The following is a 10,368-nucleotide window of genomic DNA, read 5'->3' as shown; positions in this document are numbered from 1 at the left end:
ATCGAACGCACAAAACACTAAACTTTTCCTGAATTTACCTGAGAGCCACTAACACTAGTGGTCTCAACGAGGACAGGAAGCCGGCGGCTTGTCAAAGGTTTCCCCATTGCCTTGATCTTTTCCAGCTGTACTTTAAAAGTTACCAGAGTTTTGGCATTATGGATTCGGCAGGTAGGCGGTTCCATGGGTTTATAATCCTGTGGGTAAGAAAAACATATCCTGTTCTTTGTCCTACATTGAGGCTTGTTGAGTTCGAAACCGTTGGTCCTTGTTTGTGTTACATCTGACCTTTTGAAGAAATTGCCTCTTAGTGGCTTTGCAAGAATGTAAGAACACCAATGTAATGAACGCCAATGTTTGAATTTGAATTTGTTATATTTTGTGCGTCGGGTGAAAATAAACACCATAGGTGGTATCACGTTTTATTAATTTAAATTGGGTGACCTACATGACGATCCGGTTATGAATGACCGGTCGCCAGACTTTCCAATTTGTGGCAGAACCTTCCGAGACGAATGCAACTGAGCTGCATACACCGAGTCCAATACCATCAGGAACTCGAAGAGGCCGCGAGTAGAGCAGGTAGGCCCAAAGTGAGATGGACCGATGAGGAGAAACGCCTCCTGCCAATGGAAGAGTTGAGGCTGGAAGTCAGACCCCAGGCAAGCCGGGGAGGTATGAACCAGAGCCTGCGCCAGCGCTTTCCTTTGCGAACCTTGGAGTCCATTAAGAGTCAAAGGAAAAGGACCGAGTACAAAGAATTAGTGGTGGAATACAGAAATCGTGCGGAAGGCGAGGCCTCAGAGTCTTCACTGTCTAACTCAGACAGGAATGCAGCCTAGCCCATTAGGGAATCGTAGACGGAGAGGCAATATCAGGGCGGCGGTGGGCGCCCCCGATGGCGCTGAACCTGACATGCCCCCCTCCCCTGACAGGACCCCCCAGGAAGCTTCTTGGAAGGAAACTATGGTGGAATTCCTTGCAGCTATTGCACCCAGGGGCCAGGAAACTGAATGGGGGGGGGATTCCTTGATGAAACAATCACTGCCCTGGTCAGTGATAATGGCCATAACGTGGATAGAATCATTGAAAGCTATGCTCGAGTGGTTACTTTTTTTACTTCTGCCAAAGATCTGGTGACCGCGCCCTCGCCCTACGCATAGACACAGACTTCCACTGATTAATCGTGCCGATCCAACCCAACCTCCGACCGGACGAAAAAGGGAGCGAAGAACACAGTACATTCTGTGTCAGAGCCTGTACGAGAAGGATCGTTCCAAGGCCGCTGCGCGCGTCCTCTCCGGAGACTGGAATTAAAGTAACCCCCACTGAGGTGGAGCCAGCTCGTCTCTTTCCATTCTGGGAGACACTCTTCTCTAGACCTACATCACCGGACCGCTGCCCAATTCGTGACCGTGATCCAGTTAATCAGCAACTAGGGGACCCTATAACACCGGAGGAAATTCTTGTTGCTCTTCTAGCATTGCAAGTAGTAATGCTGCTCCCTGCCCAGACGGTATTACTATACGTTTACTCAAGTCTATACCAATCAGGATGTTTGCAAAGTTGTTTAATCTGTGGTTGGTAAACGAATCCCTGCCACAACCTTTTCGCAATAATAAGACAGTGCTGTTAGCTAAGAAACCTAACCCAGACTCTCCTTCCCACTATCGCCCCATAATCATGTCATCTACGATAGTGAGGCTGTTCCATAAGATTCTGAGCAGCAGACTCTCCGAGGCAGTCAGGGATCGACAGGCGGCAGAAAACTTTCGTCCCTGTGGACAGGTGTCCTGAAAACCTGCTGATCCTGGATGCCCCCCTAACTGAGGCTCGTGCGCTCAAGCACAACGCGCACCTAGCGTGTCTGGATATGGACAAGGCTTTCGATAGCGTCTCCCATCCGGCCATGAAACGTAAAGGCATTCCAAAGCCTTTAAGGACATATATCATGTCGGGATATGATCGGTTCTCAATCGTAATAACCAGCCAAGGGGAGAAGTCGAAGGACATTCTGATCACTAGGGGGGTGAAACAGGGTGACCCCGGTCTCCATTTCTCTTTAACCTAATAATTGATGAGGCAAGAACTTGGGCTAGGGGCTGGACTGGGGGATGGAGGCGAAAAGGTATCAGCCCTGGCCTTCGCTGACGATCTGGTTGTGGCAGCAGAGACGGCTGCCGGACTACAGAAACTGATAACAAGTATATACCACACACTGCGTAACTTTGGTCTTAAAACTTTAGTCCCCGTGGTGTAGTGGTAAGACACTCGCCTGGCGTTCCGCGAGCGCTATGTCATGGGTTCGTATCCTGGCCGGGGAGGATTTACTGGGCGCAATTCCTTAACTGTAGCCTCTGTTTAACGCAACAGTAAAATGTGTACTTGGATGAAAAAACGATTCTTCGCGGCAGGGGATCGTATTCCAGGGACCTGCCCGAAACGCTACGCGTACTAGTGGCTGTACAAGAATGTAACAACTCTTGTATATATCTCAAAAAAAAAATGGTACTATGAGTGAGTGTAGCGGATGAGTACAAGTACTTAAGAGTACTTATCGGGGCCGGGGGCAGACACCTATCCTATATGGGTTCCCTGTTTGAGGACGGCCTGACTAACATCACCCAGGCACCCCACCCCCCCTCAAACCCCAACGGAGGCTATACCTACTAAAACACCACCTAATTCCCAAGATGAACCACCGACTTGTTCTCGGACGCGTGTTTAAGACGGAGTTGGCGAGGCTTGACAGGCGGTTGCGGCACGCCATTCGTGGCTGGCTACGACTACCTCATGATACCTCTAATGCCTTCTTTCATGCCGACGTGAAAGACGGTGGACTAGGAATTCCCAACTTTGCCACATCTATCTGCCTACTGAAGAACAAGAGGCTCGGGGCGTTGGTAGAGTCGGAGGACCCAGTGGTAGTGGCAGCAGCTCTCCTACCCGCGTTCCAAGCGCGAATGCGTCGATGGGTAGACCTGACCACGACCGCCGGAACCCCTTCTAACAGAACGACTGAGCGCTCTAGAAGGTGGAAAGCAAAACTGTACAGCATGATTGATGGTGCCGGCCTTGCGTCCGCTTGTGAGGTTCCTTCCTGCCACAAGTGGGTCGCATCCGGTATCCGTCTGCTAAACGGAGGAGATTTTGCTCATGCCATCCAGATCAGGGCAAACGCTGTAGCCACTCCGTCTAGAGCAGCTAGGGATAGACACGAGGCTTCTGGTCTCTGCGATGCTTGCCAGAAACCAGGGATCCTGGGCCACATATCCCAGGCATGCTACAAGACACACGGGGCTTGGGTGTAACGTCATGACGATTTCACTCGGTTCGTAGCCGGCCGTCTGCGGCAAAGAGGTTTTGAGGTGGAACGTGAAATCCGTATACCAGATGGAGGGACCCAGTCAGAAAAATGATAGGATGGATTACGAGAACCTTCAAGTCCAGAGATCCCATCACAATGGTTGTACTCTTCAAATCACTTGTGTTGTCCCGTCTTGAGTTCTGCTCAGTACTCACTTCCCCCTTCAGAGCAGGAGAGATTGCTGAAATTGAGGGAATACAGAGAACATATACGGCATGCATAGACGAGATAAAGCACCTAAATTATTGGGATCGTCTCAAAGCTCTCCAAATGTACTCACTAGAAAGGAGACGAGAGATACCAAATAAAATACATATGGAAAATACTGGAGGGACAGGTCCCAAATCTGCACAGTAAAATAACAACGTACTGGAGTGAACGACATGGAAGGAAATGTAGAATAGAACCAGTGAAGAGCAGAGGTGCCATAGGCACAATCAGAGAACACTATATGAACATCAGAGGTCCACGGTTGTTCAACGTCCTACCAGCGAGCATCAGAAATATTACAGGAACAACCGTGGACATCTTCAAGACGAAACTAGATTGTTTCCTTCAAGGAGTGCCGGACCAACCGGGCTGTGGCGGGTATGTGGGCCTGCGGGCCGCTCCAAGCAACAGCCTGGTGGACCAAACTCTCAAAACTCAAGTCTGGCCTCAGGCCGGGCTTGGGGAGTAGAAGAACTCCCAGAACCCTATCAACCAGGTATCAACCAGGTAACCCAGATCTCAGCTGATAACTTCCCACTCTCCCGTTCACATCAGAGCAAGTGCGACAAGTACGGCACCCCAGAGATCCTTCAAATATCTTCAGGGAATATTCCGGGAAGCACACAGCATCACGCCAAACCTGTCTCCTGAAGCCCACATCAAAAGAATAAACCTTTGTAAGGCTTCTTGTAGAACCTTGTATACCACGTATGTAAGGCCAATCCTGAAGTATGAAGCCCCACACTAGAAAGTGAAGGGACGACGACGTTTCGGTCTGTCCTGGACCATTCTCAACTCAAGTTAAATCGATTGTGAGTCACAATCGACTTGAGAATGGTCCAGGAGGGACCGAAACGTTGTCGTCCGTTCACTTTCTAGTGTGTGGTCTGGTCAACATACTTGTCACGTTATTGTGACTCATCGCCTGCATGAAGCCCAAGCATGGAACCCGTACCTTGTCAAGCACAAGACGAAGCTGGAAAAAGTTTAGAGGTATGCCACTAGGCTAGTCCCAGAACTAAGAGGCATGAGTTACGAGGAAAGGCTGAGTGAACTGCACCTCACGTTGTTGGAAGACAAAGGAGCTCGGGGAGACATAATCATCGGCTAACCATAGCCCGTGCTTCTTGCCCCGCTCCTGTGTAGGTAAGTTATGGGCTTACCATAGCCCGTGCTACTTGGAACTTGTTCCGAGTAGCTGAATCTATAACAACAACAGCAACATGATCATCACATACAAAATTCTCAGGGAATTGGCAGGGTAGACAAGGATGGATTATTTAACACGGATGGTACACGCACAAGGGGACACAGGTGGAAGCTGAGTACCCAAATGAGCCACATAGACATTAGAAAGAGCGTTTTCAGTGCCAGAGTAGTTAGTAAATGGAATGCACTAGGAAATAATGTGGGGGAGGCTGACTCCATACACAGTTTCAAATTTAGATATGATAGAGCTCAAGAAGCTCAGGAATCTGTACACCAGTAGATTGACGGTTGAGAGGCGGGCCCAAAGAGCCAAAACACTGTGACTTGGGTCACAGTGGCCTTTGCTGCCCGTACATATAATATTGTTGTTGTTGATTTTAATTTTTTTTTTTTAATTTTGCCCCGAGGGGCGAGTTTATTGGGCAGCGCCACTCATCTTGTGAGTGGACACACCGCCATAGCAGCATGTACAACACTCCCCAATAGGAAGAAAACCCGCTGGGTTGTTCATCCTGTCACTTGTACCCAGACACAGCTGGGACTTGTTTAACTGTCTCAAGTGAACAGCTCCTCAAACAAGAAGATTAACATCTATCAACCCTTGAAAGCTTACGTTATCTTGCGGGTGCAAAATGGGGAAATCTTTTAAGAACAGCATCAATATTTGACAAATAGTGTTTTCCTAACTCAAACAATGTGGGGTTTATTATTCTACACATATTTCTGATATCTCTCAGGTGTTCACATTCACGTAGATAGTGGTCAAGGCGGTGTCCGTCACTCTCACCACAGATTCTGCAACTTCGCTGATCAACTGTTGTTTCCATTCCATATCTCCATGGATATTTGTATCCAAGACGGATTCTTGCTATTACTGATTCCCTCCCTCGTCCTCCTCCTCTTCGGCCATAATGATTGGGATTGCCAGCTGCAACCATGTTGTACCATCGTATAGATTCACTTGTTTGTGCTTCTATCCTCCTTTCCTCAGTTACCTTGTCACGGTGATGTTGCCTGACAATACCTCTAATTTGTAGTAGAGTCTTGGGTATGAAGTATTCAATATGGTCTCCTTCAGCGCCTTCAGCAGCCAGCACATCTGCTCGTTCATTTCCACATATTCCAACATGGGAGGGGATCCACAGAAACTTGATGACTCTTCCCTGATTGGTAAGTACTCTCACAGCTCTCTTAATTTCAGCGACTATTGCAAGATTTTCTGCCCGATTTTTACTTAGGCTTTGCAGTGCTGCTTTTGAATCGGTGCAAATCACTGCACCATTAGTGTTCCGTTCAAGAAACCTTAACGCCATTACAATGGCAGTTAGCTCTGCTTGCGTTGAAGAGGCATAGTTCTCAATACGTGCTTTTTCTTCATTTCTGCGTTGGAAAGTATTATCCTTGATTACCGTGTATGCTGCACCAGCCCTGCCATTGACAGGATTAGATGACCCGTCAGTGTAGATTTGATCTAGTTCATCTCCGGCTTCTTTATAAATTTCCTCGAGATACTTGTGCCTCATTTCTTGTGGTATCATGTTGGATTTTTTCGTTGCCATTTCATTGATGATGATCTTGCATGAGTCATCCTCCCAGGGAGGTAACCTCTCTACAGGCAGGAGCTCACGGGCTTGCTCAAGCAGGTGAAGTTCTTCGAGGTAGCAGACTGATCTGTGATGCCATTTTTTGCTTCTCCTGTTTCCCCCTGAAAGTAGCACAGAGCTCAGTTTTTTCTTAGCAATATCATTGTAATGGGGATCTCTGGCTATCCTAATTGCAAGCTTAGCATTCAGCTCCTGAATTCTGCTTTTAACACTGGGAAGGGACAACTCCTCTCGCAGATTTTTTTTTTTTTTTTTTTTTTTTTTTTTTTTTTTTTTTTGAGATATATACAAGAGTTGTTACATTCTTGTACAGCCACTAGTACGCGTAGCGTTTCGGGCAGGTCCCTGGAATACGATCCCCTGCCGCGAAGAATCGTTTTTTCATCCAAGTACACATTTTACTGTTTGCAATCTTACTAGCCTTACGACTCCTTCGACAAGTTTCAGGGCCCTCTGCAGTGGTTTTCTACGTGGACTCAATCACAGCCCTACATTTTAATTTTATAACTGCTGCTGATAATGTCAACTGGGAGTCCGAGTTAGGTAACATAGTGGACATCAACCTAGCAGTGCAATCTTTTCTTCAAAAAACTCTTAGCCTTTATAATACCCACTGTCCTATGCTTACAAAACAAGTCACAACCAAAAGGCTTAACAATCCCTGGCTTACAAAGGGGATTGTAAGTAATCTACAATCTTAAATCTATTAATCTTAAATCTTAATAAATTAAATCTTAAATCTATCTAATCTTAAATCTATTAATAAAAAACATGACCTTGAGAAGAAGTATAGGTTAGGAATTGTCTCCAAAGAATTCTCAAAGAATTACTCATTATTGCTGTCTAAGATAATTAGACGAGCCAAAACTAAGTACTACGAAGATAAATTTACCCAAATAAAGAGCAACATTAAACAAACTTGGAGAACAATTTCTCAAATATTGGGATCAAAGAAGTCTTTAAATAACAAACCGACTCTCCTGTCTAATAACGATGGTCAGCTTTCAGCCTCTGATTCTGCTACTGAGTTCAATAGGTTCTTCTCTTCCATTGGTTCATCCCTTGCAAATGATATTCCATCTTCCAGTACAGACATTAATGACTATCTTTCAGGTAACTATCCACAGTCTCTGTACCTAAAGCCTATTAATTCCACTGACGTCAATGAGATAATCCTTTCCCTTAAAACCAAGTCTGGTGCCCTTGAGGAGATACCTACTTTAATTTACAAAAAAGCCTCCAGATCTTTAGCCCCTGCTATTGCTTTGCTCTTCAACAAGTCACTTGAACTCCAAACCTTCCCAGATATTCTAAAAAAAAGCGAGAGTAACGCCTGTCCACAAATGTGGTAATCTCACAGATGTTAACAACTACAGACCTATATCTATCCTGCCAAACTTGTCAAAAATTTTTGAAAAACTAATCTATAAGCAGCTTTACTCATATCTAGCCAAACTCAATATACTTAGCCCTTGCCAATATGGCTTCAGACCCAAAAAAAGCACTAACGATGCACTTATTAGTATGCTTAACTCGATTCATACAGCTCTTGATAAAAATGAGTTCTCTGTTGGGTTGTTTGTGGACCTGCGTAAAGCTTTTGACACTGTCAACCACCAAAACCTTCTTCTTAAATTACATCATTATGGAGTCAGAGGACACTCCCTACAATACCTCAAATCCTACCTTACTGACAGGCTCCAATATGTTTCTGTGAATAATACAATTTCTCCCACCCTACCCATCAACATTGGTGTTCCCCAGGGCAGCATACTTGGCCCTCTCCTCTTTCTCATCTACATTAATGACCTTCCAAATGCCTCCCAACACCTCAAACCAATTCTATTTGCTGACGACACAACCTTCATTTACTCCAGTCCTGATCCCCTTGCTCTAAATGCCACAGTAAATACTGAGCTAAATAAAGTCCATCTGTGGCTAACTGCCAACAAACTTACCCTTAACATTGACAAAACCTTTTATATTCTGTTTGGCAATAAATCCTCTAATCAAATAAATCTCAAAATAAACAATACCCAAATTTGTAACAAATTAGATGGCAAATTCCTTGGCATTCTCATTGACCACAAGCTTAATTTCCAGGGACACATTCTAAACATATCAAAAAAAGTTTCAAAAACTGTGGACATTCTTTCTAAGATCAGATATTATGTACCACGCCCTGCCCTGGTGACTCTCTATTACTCCCTTATCTATCCATATCTCAACTATGGTATTTGTGCTTGGGGCTCTACTACCCAAAATCACTTACGTCCTCTAATTACTCAACACAAAGCTGCTATTAGGACAATATCCAATTCTGGCCCCAGACATCACTCGGTATCCCTACTTAAATCTCTGAATATGTTAGACATTAAGTCACTGCACATTCTCTCATGTGTATTATACATATATAAAACGCTAAACTATAATGCCAATCCTGATCTCAAAAGCTTCATAGAAGGTTGTATCAGAACCCATGAGCATCACACCAGAAATAAATACAGTTTTGATATTCCTAGAGTACGACTTAATCAAACTAGAAATGCTCTACAAATCAAGGGGCCCAGAATGTGGAATGACCTTCCCAACCATGTTAAAGACTGTACCTCTCTCAACCAGTTTAAGTTAAAAGCGAAGCTATACCTAATAAATTCCCTGTAACCTACCTTACCCTTCTATTGTCAACCAATGTCTGTTTTTTTTCTTTAAAGAGCGCTGTTTGTCGACATAATTGTATTTGTGCTGCTTTTTCATCTATGTTTTCATTTCTTGTTTTCATTCTACTCATTATGCTCAATTAGTATTAAGCTTGTCATTTAAGTTTATCATGCCCGAAACGCTTTGCGTAATAGTGGCTTTAGGCATTGTATGTACTAGCTATACCTATAAGTCAAACAATCCTTGTAAATATTTATTGTATGTATGTACCTTACCTAAATAAAATTGTTGTTGTTGTTGTTGTTGTTGTACATCTGATATCATCTCGGCGTCCACGAGTCCATCGTCATACTGTGTCACAGATCCGTGGAGAACTGCTGTCATACTCTGTTACTCCAGGTTGGTCCATCTATCTCCAATGGGTTCCGTCACATGTCGGTATTAAAGGCAATGAGGTAGCCGACGCAGCAGCAGGGATGGCGCATGCTCTCCATGACTCTACAAATGTGCCTCTAGACCTTTCCGAAATTCTCCCGCAACTCCGGGCGGCTTGCCTCGTGAGTTGGGAGGCAATGATGGAGCCAGCACTCAGGTCCTCCTCTTTGGCGGGTCTACGGGAGGATTCCTCCCCGCGTCCATGGACTCGTCATCATTCTCGACTCCTCGACACTGCCATCACTCGTCTCCGGATTGGGCACACTTGCCTGGCCGCACATCTCCATCGTCTACGGCTGGTAGATTCCCCATATTGCCAGTGGTGTCCGACCCAGGATACAGTGGAGCACCTACTTCACTGCCCTCGATTTCATAGCGCTCGCGTCAGACTACAGAGTTCCGTTCGTAGGCTGAATATTCCCCGCCTCACAGTTCCCGTTCTCCTTGACGGGGCAGGTGCGAGAGACGAAGACGTCCGTCATGACATCCTTCGCCATACCTTCCGCTTCATCCGTCATGTCCGCGGCCTGAAGAGACTGTAAAATTTGTCGCCTGAGGAGATTGTAGGGTCTATGGCCTGAAGAGACTGTAAAATTTGTCGCCTGAGGAGATTGTAGGGTCTATGGCCTGAAGAGACTATAGGGACCCCATCCCTTCGCTATTTCCCGGTATCGGGCAGCCGGGGCGCATCCGATCCCATGATCGTCGTCGCCCCTAAATCAACACAACAACATTTTACTGTTGCGTTAAACAGAGGCTACAGTTAAGGAATTGCGCCCAGTAAATCCTCCCCGGCCAGGATAGGAACCCATGACAGCGCTCGCGGAACGCCAGGCGAGTGTCTTACCACTACACCACGGAGACTGCCAAACGTTTCGTTTG

The sequence above is a fragment of the Procambarus clarkii genome, chromosome 52 (genome assembly GCF_040958095.1).
Source record: "Procambarus clarkii isolate CNS0578487 chromosome 52, FALCON_Pclarkii_2.0, whole genome shotgun sequence".
Lineage (NCBI taxonomy): Eukaryota > Metazoa > Arthropoda > Malacostraca > Decapoda > Cambaridae > Procambarus > Procambarus clarkii.
This window is presented reverse-complemented; position numbering follows the sequence as displayed.